A 17,256-nucleotide genomic window follows, 5' to 3' on the forward strand; every position below is an offset into this window, starting at 1 on the left:
TTGACTCATCATGCTGATCCTTGCCAGCTTCTGCTGACTAGCATCCAGTCATGTATAACTCAGTAAAACATATTTGCCATTATGGAAAGAGTAAACATTTTAGGATGTAACAGGCCCAGCCCTTCATGGGTTTGCAAGGTTGGAGGTGGTACAAAGAGCCTCTCTACCTTTACACCCTGTGCAGGGGCAAGGCATAATTGCAGTTCTTGCTCAGGGATGGCACAAGTCTACTGCTGCTGCTTCCTAGTGGTACTAGGACCATGGCCTTGATTTCCCACCAGCCAAGGTATCTGATTCTATGCGATGGGAGTACATGCTCGGAGTTGAACCTTAAAGGCACATGTCTGTCTTTACATATAGCTCTTTGGTATTTGGTCACATTTTATGTATTTTTAAAATGCATTGTGACAAGATATTAAATGTATTTAAATTATGACAGAATTAGCCTTTTTCATGATCACATTATGTCACTATATTTTAAATAGCTAGAATGTGGCCAATTTTGGAAAAGACAAATCTAATTCATAGCTCATCACAGAACATATGTGAGGAGCTCGAGCTGTTTTATCTTATCAAAAAGATCAAGAGGTGACTTAATTACAAGCTTTATGTACTTACTTGAGAAGAAAATACCAGGTACTCAACAGGGCTGGCTAGAAAACAAGAATTCCATTCTGTGAAAAACTTCCAGGTTTTAAAATTTGTTTTTGTTCTGATGTGGAACAAAAATGTGGGTTTTTGAACTTTTTTTTGTGAAAAACAAGAAAAAACCATGAGAGAGAGAGTCTGATACGTACCCCCGAACCCAGAATATACAATAACCCGGTAGTTAGAGCATTCACATGGAATGCTGCCGGATTCAGAGCCATGGCTTGGACCTACATGCCCTAACCACTGGCCTGTTGTGGGGAGGATCTCTCTCTCTCTGAGCCAGAAATTCCAGATTGGACCTACAAAAGTTTCTGCAAAGTGATACAGTTCCGCAAACAGTTTTGATTTTGAAGAATCTGGATTTTCCCAACAAAAAACTTGTCATTGAACAATTCCTGACCACTCTGGTAATAAAGGGCTCTCGAACCTAGTGGGAGAAAAAAGGCATAATATGAATCAATGGCTGAATGCTGAAGGTGGTCAGATTCAAATTAAAAATAAGGCACACATTGGTTAACATAGAGGGAGGTTAACCATTTGAACAAATTGCCATGGGAAGAGATGGATTCTTGAAGTCAAAACTGTATGCCTTTCTGGAAGGTTTGCTTTAGTCAAACAAAAGTTATTGTATTGAATAAAGAGTTGAAAGATTGTGACCTGTATTAATTATGCAGAAAGTAAGATTAGATGATGTAATGGTCTCTTCTGGCCTTTAAATATATGAATCTATCAAAACATTTGTTATAGCATGTAACTGCAAAATACATAAATCCTACAGAAAATGTCACAATGCCCACTTGAGTGTTTTGACAACTAAACAGTCCTCAGGATAATTTATTAAGGACACTGATGTCTCATTTTTGGTGTCAGTCATCCTCTTTCCTGTTTTTCCTTTTTAATCTGCTATATTTTAGTTTTCTTTTGAATTTCTGCCTTTCTTTCAGTTAAATCACTACCTCACTGCCCTGCTTACTACTGTTTGGGGATTTTTAGATCCAAAGTTTGTGTCCAGCCTCTTAGAAAGACAGAGGCCAGGTATGAAATTCAGATCCATCCATATCCACATTTGAATTCTGAATCCCCTTCCAAAGTTGGTGGTGTTCAAAATCTGGAATTTTAGGTTTGGGCCCATCCTAATATTAGTCTTTCTTTCTTATGTGCTTATGGGGTTTTGGTAAAAGTTATCAAGTTTCTGGGTTGAAGCCTGCAGCCTTTATCCACACTGGAGCAGCACTTCTCCTATTTGCATATTCCTATTAAGTTCAGTAGGGCTACTCACATTCACAAATATTAGGAGAAAAGAAACACTTCACTGGGAATTCCTAGTCATTCAGCTTCCAATTCCTGCTCTGCCTCCACTGCTAAACTCCTGAGTAAACTCTGGCTGACTGTTTCCCAAAATGCTCATATCTCATCTTCTGGGAAAATCATTTGTGGTTTTAAACTTGAGTAAGGATTTTCTATTACTTATTTGCAAGTTGACATTCTTTAATCCACACAAACATATACTGTTTTCAGCTTAACTGGTTTACCCTGACAATCCTAAAACAATCACACTTCAGATGAACAAAGCCAAGGAGAAAACTGCACTGGGAAGAAGGGGAGGCAGACCAGTTAAAAAAGGGGGCAATCACTTGGGACTGGATGGATGTCCATTTCTATGTTCCCAACATTTCCTATGTTCTTCATTAACAGGGCCTAATAACATCAGCCACACTATCAGAGGCTCGTATACCTGCACATCCACCAATGTGATATATGCCATCATGTGCCAGCAATGCCCCTCTGCCATGTACATTGGTCAAACTGGACAGTCTCTACGTAAAAGAATAAATGGACACAAATCAGATGTCAAGAATTATAACATTCATAAACCAGTCGGAGAACACTTTAATCTCTCTGGTCACGCAATCACAGACATGAAGGTCGCTATCTTAAAACAAAAAAACTTCAAATCCAGACTCCAGTGAGAAACTGCTGAATTGGAATTCATTTGCAAATTAGATACTATTAAATTTAGGCTTAAATAGAGACTGGGATTGGCTAAGTCATTATGCAAGGTAGCCTATTTCCTTTTGTTTTTTCCTACCCCCCTCCCCCTCCAGATGTTATGGTTTAACTTGGATTTAAACTTGGAGAGTGGTCAGTTTGGATGAGCTATTACCAGCAGGAGAGTGAGTTTGTGTGTGTATGGGGGTGGGGGGGATGTGAGAAAACCTGGATTTGTGCTGGAAATGGCCCACCTTAATTATGCACATTGTAGGGAGAATGGTCACTTTGGATGAGCTATTACCAGCAGGATAGTGAGTTTGTGTGTGTGGTTTTTGGGAGGGGGGTGAGGGGGTGAGAGAACCTGGATTTGTGCAGGAAATGGCCCAACTTAATTATCATGCACATTGTGTAAAGAGTTGTCACTTTGGATGGGCTATCACCAGCAGGAGAGTGAATTTGTGTGGGGGGGTGGAGGGTGAGAAAACCTGGATTTGTGCTGGAAATGGCCCACCTGATGATCACTTTAGATAAGCTATTACCAGCAGGACAGTGGGGTGGGAGGAGGTATTTTTTCATATTCTCTGTGTATAAATAAAGTCTGCTGCAGTTTCCACGGCATGCATCCGCTGAAGTGAGCTGTAGCTCACAAAAGCTCATGCTCAAATAAATTGGTTAGTCTCTAAGGTGCCACAAGTACTCCTTTTCTTTTTTGCGAATACAGACTAACACGGCTGTTACTCTGAAACCTATTAATATTCTAACTCCCCTCCATCTCACTTTTTCTAAAGAAATTCAGAATTGCTTTATTTTATAGACTCTTTTGTAGACTGTGCAAAGTTTTTGCTATGAAACCTAAAACCACAGGAAATTTTACTTGAGATTGAGTATCATTACAGACTTGTCACTGAATGTAGGTTTGTTGCAAGGTTTGCTAATTTCATTCACCACTTAAGTATGTGGTTAACAATTTCTCATCAAACCATGAGAACCTCACAATTTTGCATATCTCTGAAGAGACGCAGGGTGCAAAACAATGGTTTTGAGTGATATCAGTAACGGACGAATGAGATAGAAGTATAAAAATGAATGTATGGCATGGAGAAGATATTTCAGAAAGCTCCATTCACACTGTTTTATAACACAAGAACATGGGGATATTCATGGAAATTGCCAGGTGGCAAATTCAAACCTGCTGAAAAGAAATACCTTTATATACAATGCACTTTTCACCTGTGGAATTCACTGCCACAAGGTATCACTAAAGTCAAGTCTTTAGCGGGATTCAAAAAGGGGATTAAACATTTGTATGGATAACAAGAATATTGAGAATTATAATAAATAGGAAAGAAAAGGGATAAAAAGCCTCAAGCTTCTAGGTTTTTGCTATGAAAAAGCAAAAGGCAGGGGTAGGCAACTTATGGTGCATGCAAGCAGATTTTCAGTGGCACTCACACTGCCTGGGTCCTGGCCACCGGTACTGGGGGCTCCGCTGCTGGCCTGGGGTACTGGCCGCTGGCCCCCTGCCAGCTGGGATTCCGTCTGCTGGCCCTGCTCAGCCTGCTGCCAGGCCCAGGTCCCGGCCACTGGTCCAGGGGGCTCTGCTGCCAGCCTGGGGTCCCAGGCGCCGACCTGGGGTTCTGCAGCTGCCCGCAGCTGTGGCCCACTGGCCCCAGCCTGGGGCAGTGAGGGGTGCAGACAGGGGTAAGAGGGAGCGCAGCTCAGCACCCCCACCTTAAAAATTGTTCCAGCACCACTGTACTGGGATATTTTAAAGTCCTGATTTGCTGCTTACATCACTATCACGCCACTTGGAACAGCACACTGCATTTGACATTGAGATTACAATGTACATGCAAGAACTGGAATCAGAATTTTCTGACAGATTTCAAGATTTCCAGCGATTTGGCCCAATGCTTTCTTTTCTAATTAAACCTAAAAAGTTCAATGAAAGTGACTTGGATTTCTCTGTATTTCAGTGGATGTGTGTTGAAGATTTTGAAATGCAGCTCAATCAGTTAAAAAGCTCAGAACTGTGGGCATCAAAGTTTAGAGATCTGCGGAGTGCACTTGAAGCTACCGAGAGAGATCATGGGGCCTCTATTCTGACCTGCTGAACATCCCTGCCAGTGAAATTTAACTGTTTGAAGAAAATTGCATTTGCAATGCTTTCAACATTTGAATCCACATACAGGTATTTTCACACATGAAATCTGTCCTCTGTCCCTCTCGGAGCCAGTTAACAACTGATCACTCAGAAGCCTATGTGCAGCTTAAAGTATCCAAATACGTTCCAGACATTGGAAAACTCAGCAAGGAAAAGCAAGGGCAAGGATCACACTAAACTGATAAGATCTGCATTTTAAATGAAGCTTCTTAAACATTTTAAAACCCTTATTTACATACAACAATAGTTTAGTTATATATTATAAACTTATAGAAAGAGACCTTCTAAAAACGTTAAAATGTATTACTGGCACGGGAAATCTTAAATTAGAGTGAATAAATGAAGACTCGGCACACCACTTCTGAAAGGTTGCTGACCCCTGATATAAGGTATAAGCCAACCTCTAACTACTAGGGGTTAGCAGGTAACTTTGCCTGGAGAAAGCTTATACCTCAACTGCCTACTGCAGTATTTCTTCTTCTGAAGCAGTGGGCGAAAGCCACTGTAGAAGACAATACTGGACCAGTGCTCTGAGTACAGTTCCTGTGAGAGTTAGGATCCCAGGATTTCATTTTGGATTTGACAGGATTCCATTGCATGAGTGAATTAGAAATGCACAGATGGATTCTCCAAACTCTCTCTCATCTATTTGAACCCCAAACTTATTGAGGGGGTGAGCAATGTAATCCCATGCACACCAAGGCCAAGAAGAATATTTGCATGACTCCCTCCAAACAGAAACCACTGTGTTTTGAATAGCACTTTCTCTCTCTCTTTCTCTCTCTGATGTATTGACTAATGGTCTTTTTAGCATAAACATCTAAACAGACAAGGTTTACTCAGGCCAGACAGTGCAAATAAAATAGATGGCGTTCCTCAGGTCAGGCATGTCTTGTCTGCTCAATGTCAGTGAGCTTTCTTTTCTGAAGCGGATTTCTTTTTGCCTACTGGGAACAGAAAAGGATCGTTGTACACACAGTTGGGGCTACTTACCTGACAAAACTGTGGTTTCCAGAACAGTTATACACTAGGAGATTGGTATGAGGTCAAAATCAATGTAATTTTACTGACTTCATTGGAGTAACTCTTGAATTAGTGAGATCAGGCCCGAAGTGCAAGAACTATGAATGGAAACAGTGACAGGGTGACTGCTGTTAAAATGTCTGTACTAGCATTTCAGTTTTAAATAAAATGCTAGTACAGGCTGTAGTTTTTGGAGAGGATCTTTCTGGAACAGATATTTCAATCTCTCTATGAAAGAAAGTAAATAGCACCTCAAAATGTAGGAGAATACACATTTTTCATGATCAGTTTTCCCCTTTTTAGTTTGGTAAATTAAGATAGAAGTCCTCCCCCCCCCCACACACACACATAAAGGTGATCATCTCTCTCACCGGCTGAATGGTCTGAATCACAGCACAGCATACATGAGGACATACCACTTAAATCAGAATGCCATCTTGTGATCAGTCTAAAATAGATCAAAGAACTGCTAAGTAAAATTGACAGATAGACCAGCTCTGATATGCAAGAGAGATGATACTCTCATCTGAAAAGAAAGAAAAAAACAACCACCATACCCTCTCAACTCCAAACATTTCTATTCATGTGCGATATCATGTGCCAAGTCAGTTACAGATTGGGGTCCATGTCTGTGTATTTAATAATCAAATCTATAATTTCAATGGTGGTCCTGACCAACTTTAAAAATAACATTCACAGAGAACAAAAATGAAAGACAGAAAGAGAATCAAGAGCCTTTATGCATCACAGTGCATATGATGGGCCACAACAATGCCTAGGTATACATTTCCAGAAGTGTCTTGTTATTTACTTTATACACCAACTACACATTTATAATGCATGAGCTTTAAATTCAAATACATTATGGCCAAAATGTTCAAATTTGGAAGTCTTAAGTCAAGCACCTAAACAGGTGGCCAGATTTTCATGGGTGATACCACTACAGCTCTCATGGAAGTCCATGAAGGTTTTTATGCTCAGCACCTCCAAAGAGTTAGGCAAAAGGGTTCAGATTCTCTCAAGTATTTAGGCACCTAACTCCTACTGACATCAATGGGTGACAGGCATCTTAAATTCCTTTGCAGATCTGGGCAATGGTGCCTAACTATAGATACAGGTCCTTAACTTTAGACACTCAAGTGTTAAAATGTCAGCTTGTGTGTGAGAGAACATGAGTAAATGATCCGAGTAGAAGAATGAGACTACAACCTTGGGAAACTACAACCTCCAAAGCACAAATGGGAGTTAGGCATCTAACTGACACTATTATGAAATGGTTCCTGTGACCCCGACACCTCACACAGGAGCGCATAGTGACCACAGCATTATTCCAGCCTATTATTTCAGGTTACACTGCAAAACAACATTATGGGACTCTATATTTATTCTCTCCAATGACTTCCGTATTAGATTAGCTTCTAACTTCAATTTAAACCTGGCATCTGGGGGGGGAGGGGGGAGGAAGGGTCAAGCTACATTTTTATTTATTTATTGTTTTTTGCCACTCATATCATTGTCACTAACAATAAAGATTCTGTGATCAGAAGTCCTGGAATATTTTTATTGACAGTATATGAGGCAGAATAGAATCCAGCTCACTTTTCCATAACTGCGTTGGCTCTGCAGTGCCCAGAGTACTAATAGCTTATTACAGGAAAGTAAAAATATATGACAGACTTGCCTGGAGAAGATATATGGAGTGAGAAGTTGTGATTTTTACATAGTTGCTTTTGAGCATGGCAACAGGCTTAATATGGGCAACAGGCCATCCACAAATGCAACGCCATGGATCTGAATGGGGTTTCATGGGAATAATGATGATAGAATTTGGCCCTATTACTTAGTAACCTGCACATGGAGATTTGGAATCGATTGTCAGTGATGTCGTATCCATCTCACCAGAGCACAATTCTGACTGTTCTCCTTATATTTCCTTACTTTTATGTCTAAATGACATTTCGTAATGGCAGTGAGACACTCCAATTGTGTGTGTCTCATTGCAACTATTGCATTTCTTCTATGGTTAAACTCACTCATCATGTGATTTTATATCACGTTTTAAAAGGTGTGCTAAAATCCCCTAGAAATGCACTGCCTGGCTTTTATTGCTTAATTATGGCCTCTCTGTTTAACTATATACAGCCTTAATCAACTTGAAGAAAGATATGCACATTTAGGGCACAGTTTCTAGTGAAACAGACTTACATAGCAGTTACATGATCAATAATATCAGGAATGCTTGCTTTGCCAGGAAGATTTTGTTCCTAATTTACCAATTAATTTGTATTTCACAGATCAATACTTATTGTCCAGAACTCTCATTTGTTTACCTCTGAATTTGATTTTGAATCAGGTTAAACATTTTTTCACATTTATTTCTTTATTATTTATTAAAGAAAGGTGTCTGTTCTGGGCTTCTGGCCTGAATACAATATAAAATATATATATATATACACACACACACACAATGTGAAGAATCAGCCATGACTTTTGCTTTTCTACAGACACTGTCAGAGTAATTGCTATACCCCCTCCACAGCATGGGACAATATGTAGACATTGCAGTGTGCCCTGAAGAACACCAAACTTGGGTTCTATCAAGCCAAAGGGGGAAGCCAGTTTCAGAGCCAAGTGCCTTTCTCTGAAAATGCTCTACTTCCCCATTTGAACCAGGAAACTGCTTGCCCAGGCAACTTAATAACGCTAAGAAGAGGCAAGTTGGAAAGAGTTGCACATAACCTTGTCTTTGGATACATTTACTAATGCATGGGGTCAGGACAGTGAGAACAAACTTCCAGTGCTTTGAAAATTAAACAAAGACGTGAGAGATGATGCTTGGACATTTTCCAGATCTTTACGATCTTCAGCACCCTGAGAAAAAACACCACATTTGCACATAGGAAGTAAAGATTACCCAAACATTTCCGCCATATCCTGTTGACTTTTTAAGCCAACCCACGACAAATCCACTCACCTGCAAGTGCTATGGTAGAAAGGTCCTTTACAAGCATTGCAGAAGAGGACAGAGCCTGTCTCTCCAGCAAAATTCAAGAGATGCTCAAGATACTTCTAAACTTCCCAACATATATGTGGTGGTGAGACTTTGCTGTGGGACTCCTGAGCTCTGCAGCAATAGGGGCAGGGAGTTTTGCGAAGCTGTAGGGGAGTTTCCTAGAGGAAAAGCAAGCACTCTCCACCAGACCTCAGGAGGAGGGGGAGAGGGAGCCATTCAGTTCTCTCCTTCTCAACCTTGCAGGCACTTGTGACAAGCAGGGGACATCTTTGACTAGCCACCTTCTGAATAATTTGTTGCAATTGGTTGTTAAAACCATGCTGAAGCCGCCCTAGAGAGCAGTTTATGTGCTTCCTCTCTTTCCCAATCAGATACATCTTTATAAAACGTGTGCCAGAATGTTACTTTGTTGGCTCCTTTTCCAGGAAAGTCAGTAATTTCTGTTTGCAACGACTATATTACAGTGCCTCAGCTTCTTATTGTAACAGCCATTCCAGAGCTCATTTGTTCTGTTCATTAGACGCTGCTGAGAGTTTTTATTGCAGTTAAAATCCTTGCCACTAAAAGGAGCAGCAGCACCAGAGCCCTTGCTTCACCTCACACTCATCACACAATGAGATCTTTGCTTCCCACATCAAGTAAAGTAAAGCCACTTATTGATCAATTGCTTGAGTAATCTTAGTTGATTGTTTGTGTCATGATTGAGTTTTAATCTATTATTTCTCCCATAAAGCCCGTCCCTACTAAATTCCATTGCTACATACCCAGAGTTTAGTTGAAGAAAAACGACTACATTTGCAGTAAAAAGGGGAAAAAAAGGAAAAAATAAAACAGGTTGGATTTTTTTAAATGGCAGAAGATGTGAAAAATACGTTCAAGCCAAAACTAAGAAAGATTTCAATTTTTGTGAAACTGATGGAATCATGACGTCTTTTTGCCAGTTTCATTACCACCATAAATAGATCCATTTAATGTACACCAGAGTCTACCACAGTTTAGCCCAAAATTATAAAAATTCAACTAATGTGTCTCAATCCAGATCTGAATACAGAATTCTAGAACAAGTATACTCCTTTATAGAGAACCTCTCTCTCTCTCCAGCCAATCTCCAGGTACCTAACTATTCTGATTTTTCCAGGTAAGCATTCACTTGCTGCAGTTGTCTGTCTTAAACCGACAGAAGCATTTTCGTCTAGGTTCAGAGTGAAGTTTTACCTAATGCAAAAGGCCAGCTGTTAGAAATCACAAGCTTTTCTCTATTACAATTGTATTTCAGCAGGAAAAGCACTGACCTATCAAGCATTTACCCCCTAACTTGACTATCATCAAACTTTGTGTGCATACTATTTTGCATGCTCAAAGCATTGTACAGATATAAGCTTCACACCACCCCTTCCTGAGATAGGTGGATATTAGTAGCCTGATTTTACAGATGAGGAAACTGAGACATAAAGGTGATGTGTCTAAAGGTACACAGCAAGTCAATGGCAGTGCCAGATTGGAACTCAGGTTCTCCTGTGTTCATTCCTCCAGACCAATCATGCAAAACTTTATGCTGGATGATACTGCAGAAAAAGAAATACTGTATACAATTCAACTCATTTTTATGCATGCCACCTCAGCCACAAGCACTCTTTCTATTCACTGATTATTTCCCTTACTTTTCCTCCTAACTCCATTTATCATCTGTAGCTCTAGTATTATCAGTGAGGAAAGAAATAAAACCATTAGAGGGAGTGCATTTCCTTCCTATTGGGTGCTTAATTTATAAACACATAAATTGCTGTGCATTGCAGTTGGCCTGCTGTACCATAAATAAGTAATTTCTTGATTTCTTCAGTTTCCTCGTCTTGCACAATTCAGAGCTGTGTTTAGTGTTTGCCCATGAAAGGTTCTCAAGGCACACAGGCAGAATTCATCACTTCGACCAGCTATCATTCCATCTCCCTCCACTGTCACTTTTTCATTTCACAGTTCCCATTAGCCTTGCTAAGAGACTGTCAAAAGTTAGTATTAAACATGCCTGGGGACTGGCATAAAAAGACCCTAGCTCTCAGTTTGATGTTTCACTGTGGTTATCATTCTTAAGCTTCAAGGTATTCCACTTAAAACAAAGAGCAAGATTGAAGAGAAAACTCTGCACAAACATTCCTGGTCTAGCATGACTGGGTTTTGTTGTGATAACACACAAAATTAGAAGTGACTAATGTTCAACTTTAGAAATGCTCAAGCCACCTTTCCTACTCAGAAGGGATTACAGACTTTACAGAACTTGCTCAGGGAAAAAGCTTCCTGTGGTGAAAAAAAAAAGAATTACATGAAAGATTAACACAAATAATTTCAGTCGGTAGAATACGATTGCTCAGATGCTACAGTGAGATAGACAAACCACTGACAGCCAGATATACTACAAGCACCGTTTCCACATACTTCTGTAAAATAGGATTAGATAGTTATGGATAAAGCACAGAAATTTAGGTATGACCTCTTGTTCCACCATTTTTCCATAACACACTATGGAGCACTACCCTGAAGACTAGAATATTTGTTGAATCAGCGTGAAGCCATGGAAAATGCTCTTTTTGTTTAGAACATCACCAGGTTCGATCATCACTGGGATTTGTGGCCTGTTATCCAATTTTTAAAGTTCTCAGACTTTTACACTTTATGAGTTTCAGCCTTGCAGCACAGGCTTTCAACGACAGTAAGGCGGGTATCTGTGCCATGCCAAGAGTCTTAGATATCAGAGGGGATTCTACCAATCACCCTTACTCTATAGCGAACTCGCATGCAACAACGTTATTGGTTGTGTGAGGGAGTTCGCACAGATGGAGGATTACTTGGCCCACCTGCCACACCAGAGGTGGGCAAACTACGGCCCATGGGCCACATCCAGCCCACAGGACTGTCCTGCCTGGCCCCTGAGCTCTCAGCCAGGGAGGCTAGTCCCTGGCCCCTCCCCTGCTGTCCCCCTCCCTCGCAGCCACTCTCCTGCATGGCCAAAGCAACTTGCACCTGCCCACCTCCCAGGCTTTCCAATAAGCCCGACCTGACGCTCTGAGCAGCCTGGTAAGGGGGAGGGGGCAGCGGGGTTGGATAAGGGGCAGGAGGATGAGGCGGAGGTTCGGGGCGGGCGGTCAGGAGACAGGGAGTAGGGGGGGTTGGATAGAGGGTGGGGTCCCGGGAGGGGGGGCAGGGAGCAGAGGGGGTCGGATAGGGAGTGGGGTCCTGGGGGGGGTAGTTAGGGACAGGGGTCCCGGGAGGGGGAGGTCGGGGACAAGAGTGGGAGCGGGGTTGGATGGGGTGAGGGTCCCGGGAGGCCTGTCAGCGGGTGGGGGTATGGATAGGGGTCAGGGAAGTCAGGAGACAGGAGCATGGGGGGGTTGCATAGAGGGTGGGGTCCCAGGGGGGTGGTTAGGGGTGGGGGGCCTCGGGAGAGGGCAGTCAGGGGACAAGGAGCGGGGGGGGCTGGATGGGTCAGGGGTTCTAAGGGGGGCAGTCAGGGGGCGGGAAGTGGGAGGGGGCAGATAAGGGGTGGGGGCCAGGCTGTTTGGGGAGGCACAGCCTTCCCTACCTGGCCCTCCATACCATTTCGCAACCCCGATGTGGCCCTTGGGCCAAGAAGTTTGCCCACCCGTGTGCCACACCCATGTGACAGCACAGCCTTTGAAGCTACTAGGTTAATGTAAGAGTATAACTGACTGATGATTCACAGAGGGTTTTGACAGAAATAACTGGAATATAACCTCTCAGGGATTTAACCAATAAAATATGTTGTAATTAAATTGACTACCAAAATTCTTACAGCTAAAAATAGCATTTCATAACTAGTACATTTCAAATATTATAGATGGCAGCCTTGATGACGGCTAACGTTGCCTAACATTTCCTATTATGTGACCTAATTTTCAGTTTTTTATGACTTTGTCAAACTTTAAGCATTTGGGCTGAAGTTTCCCATACTGGGTGTCTGCCTCAGGTTGGATTTTTGGGGACATGTCAGCAAAAACAATTGTTTCTGAGAATGAGGGGAGGGAGGACGGACATTTTCCCTGTGTTCAAAAAAGCCTGTTTCATTGAGACTGTCTAGCAGCTCCATGTATTCGAGCAGGGATTTGAAATAACTCCCCAAAATTGGCCAAGTTTTAAGCTTTTGGAAAACTGCTTATCCCCTAAAGAATCAGGCTTTATGGGAGCTGGGTTGGCTCTTTCACACGGAAGCCATGTGCACGCAGAGCAGGGACGCAACACATGTTCAGTCAACACTTTTATGGGCAACCTTATGTTCTCTGTGTATATAAATCTCCCCACTGTATTTTCCACTGAATGCATCCGATGAAGTGAGCTGTAGATCATGAAAGCTTATGCTCAAATAAATTTGTTAGTCTCTAAGGTGCCACAAGTCCCCCTTTTCTTTTTGCGACTACAGACTAACACAGCTGCTACTCTGAAACCTTATTTAGAGTGGTATACAATGGGATGGAAAAGGACATGAATAGTTTCATGACACTGAGTTTTATCATGGTATGGAGCAGTTTCCCAGAGGAAGTTTTACTTGTGACTTCCCAGGAAAATGTACTGTAAGGAACAATCCTGCATTGACAGGGAAATAAAGGAGCAGATTAGATGAAACCTAATATACTTTTTCCATCTCTAATTTATATTCCCAGACCAAAAAAAAACCAACAATAATAAAATGGAGTTAAGGCTGAGAATATATATCAGAAATTTAGGGTAAAATACATTACAGTCATGGTATAATTATTCCAAAAACAAACATTATAAACCTGCAAAAATGATAGTTTAACTCTGCCCTGTAGCAATACAATATGACATTAGCCATAAGTTTATGATTAAAGCATCTCAGTGTCATTAGTCCCAAATTAAACTGAACTGATTTTTAAAGATGAAATGCAGATAGGGCAATACTGAAGCAATATTATGTATAATTGTTACACTCCTCTGCTTCACTTTTTGCTTAAGTACGGGTCAAAATTCTGTCTTTTTGGGACCTTTCAGAAAGCATTACATAGAGTTAAACATTGGGCTATTGTATGTAAAACCCTGAAAAACACATGTTAATAGTTCCCAGTCAATTTCAAAGAGAAAGTACCAAACTTTCTTACTAAAACAAACATTTAGTGGACACAGAAAACACTGTAAATAGCATTTGGAATACTATGAATAACTTTTAAACAAAAGCTATTAGACAATAAATCTAGTGGTGTTCCTTATACAAACTTCCCCACTTTCCTTCTATTACATATATCAAATAGAATGTGTCTACAAAACATTTCCTATACGTTAGCACACATGTATCAAAACACATTCCCCTCTGATCTTCTCTCACTGGCCCCACTCCGCCTGCCCACCTGGTGCTCCTGCTGGGAAGCAGGAAGCCCCCACACTCTGACTCTGCTCCCCTGAAGAGGGCCAGGCAGGTGGGGGTGGGGTGGGGCAGGGCAAGACCCCATGCCTCAACCCCATTTACCTGGCAGGACCACTGGTGGGGAAGTGTGAGGGGGAGGGGAACTGCAGGCAGAAGGGATGGGGAGGGGCTCCACTTGTTCTGGCCCAGGGCCCCACAAACTCCTAATCTGCCCCTAGCTGCAATAGCACTCACCTGTATCCAAAGCGAAACGGTGTTAGGACCCAGACCTCACAATAGACACATCTTTTGGTCTTGCATCAGTCAGTCACTGAGTCCACAAGACTGGCTTTAACTCCTACATTTCTAACCTCTCTTTCCAACTCAATGTTCTGATTGGCTCAACTCTTGGAGGTTGATTGGATGTGACCTCCCAGGTGGATTGCCCACAACAAAAACTTCCTATACAGTTTCAGAAACAGCTGCTGAGCATGTTAAGTATTTGCCACACCCTATTTTGGATGTTCTGGCCCCTTGTAGCTGAATTGCCTTGCCCTGCTCTCTGCTTCTCTCCCTTATCTATGCTATAATATAAAGGATGTGGGTTACTAAGATACATTAGGCTTATTTTTCTATTTTCCTTATGGTGTTTTTAGAGCAGAGTAAAGGTAGTTTGGTTGCACTAATTGTGTATTTACATACTTTAACGTGTTTGTTAACATGAGTTAAGTTTAAAATTAATTCTGCATTTTTTGGATTTATAGCACTGGGTCTGTCTTGTCTATTTAGACTGTAAATTCTCTTACTATGTGTTTGTACAATGCATAGCACAGTGGGGCCATGAACTCTGGATCACTTGCTAAGCTGGGCAAAATCATAAAATATGAGTTTTAATAGCCAAAAAGTTATACATCTAGGGATAAAGAATGAAGGCCACACTTACAGCATGGAGGGCTCTATCCAGGGAAGAGGTGACTCTGAAAAAGAGTTGGAGGTCATGGTAATGAAGTAAACATGAGCTCCCAGTGTGGCAAAGTGACTAAAAGGAATAATGCAATCCTTAGATGTATAAACCTTGGATATATGAATCTTGAGTAGAAGTAAGGAAGTTATATTACCTCTGTATTTGGCACTGTTGTGACTTCTGGTGGAATACTGTGTCCAATAGTGATATCCACAGTTCAAAGAGGATGTTGGAGGGGGTTCGGAGAAGAGCCATGAGAATGATTAAAGGATTGGAAAACATGCCTTATAGAGACAGATTCCAGGAGCTCAATCTGTTTAGCTTAATAAAGAGAAGGTTAAGTGGTGACTTCATAAAAGGCTATCAGGACCTACATGGGGACCAAAGAAATGTGATAAAGCGCTCTTCATTCTAGCAGATAAAACATAACAAGATCTAATGGCTACAAGTTGAAGCCAGATAAACTTAGACTGGAAATAAAGCACACACTTATAACTGTAAGAGTAATTAATCATGCAAATAATTTACCAGAATTAATTCATGGAAGTCCTATGGCCCATGTCATACAGGAGGTCAAACTAGATCATCACAATGGTCCCTTCTGGCCTTGGAATCTATGAATCCATGAAATTCAGTTGCAGGTCTTTAGCTATCATGAGGAGGAGAAGAAGCAGAAGAAGAAGATTTCAATGAGTTTTCACTATAGGAAATTTTGAGGCACTTTGTTACTTAATTACGGAGATCACTCAGGATATAATAGTGTTACATTTTAAAAATGGAAATTTAGCTAACTAATGTGGCTTATATGAACTCATTGTAATAGTGCTTCACAATCTTCAATGTGTATTTATCCTCACAAGACCCCCTGGGAGGTAGGGAAGTAGTATTATCCCCATTTTACAGAGGAAAGAACTGAGACACAGAAAGACTAAGGGCCAGATTTGTAAAGGCATTTAGGCACCTAACTCCCATTACTTTCAAAATTTTGGGCCTAAGTGATTTGCCCAAAGTCACTCAAGAAATCTGGGACATAGCAGGGAATTGAACCTACAGCTGAAGTTATCATCATACTTACTGGGCAATCCTCTCTTTTGGCTTAACTCAACTTTAACTGAATCTAACTAACATGATTTACATGGAAATTCCCAGAAATATAATTAATTAATTCTCTACTCAGAGTTACTGTTGTTAGGAATTTCTACTCCAAATTTCCACTACATGCATCCGATGAAGTGGGACTCTGCCGCTGTTGTTAGGAAGTACAGGCTGCATTTTTCATATAGAACAAAGATATTGAATCCTTCTAAGTGCAAAACTCAAATCAACCTTAGCCCTGGATCCACAATCAGTGCCTCCATAGCAGAGATAGTTAGAAAACAGGAATATTTTTCACAATTATTTTGTGAAAATTGTGTCCCTTGTTGTGGAAAAATTTCAAAATTCAAAAAATGTCGACCAGCTCTCTTCCATATTGATTACAATATCTCTATATAAACTTCGGAAATAACATGAAAGCCCTGGTGAGTGTCATGCCATAAATGCAGAGTGAATGAAATGACACAGACATTCTGATGCAGATATGTTAGCATGCAGATGCTACAGGCTTGAGCACTATAGAAACTCTAAGATTGAGTAGCAGCTGCTGATGGATCCTGAACACTCACACACACACTCTGCCCCCAACCAAACCCTCTGCTTTCTCATAAAATCCAACTAGGATTTATTTTTAAATTTAAAAATCAGCCAAGAATGTTCCAGAGCTTCTTTATTGCCAATTATTTTACATGAAGGTAAGGGACATGTCCTTCCACAGCTCATAAATTTGACATACTGTAGTTTGAAATCTCATTAGCCTTTTGTGTCTCCAGCTATAACTTACAAACATTTAGGAACTTGTGGACACAGTTTTATACGCATAGTTGCTATCAGTGCCATTTTTTGGCAACCATATGTTTTGTATTTGTCCTTTTCATGAACTTTCCATTTTGCTTAGTGACTACATTAAAATATTTAACTACGGTTTTTTAAACTACCTTGAGGCTCTTTGGATGCTTGGTGCATGCTCAGAAAAGTTGCACTTA

Source organism: Lepidochelys kempii, chromosome 5 (genome assembly GCF_965140285.1).
Source record: "Lepidochelys kempii isolate rLepKem1 chromosome 5, rLepKem1.hap1, whole genome shotgun sequence".
NCBI lineage: Eukaryota > Metazoa > Chordata > Testudines > Cheloniidae > Lepidochelys > Lepidochelys kempii.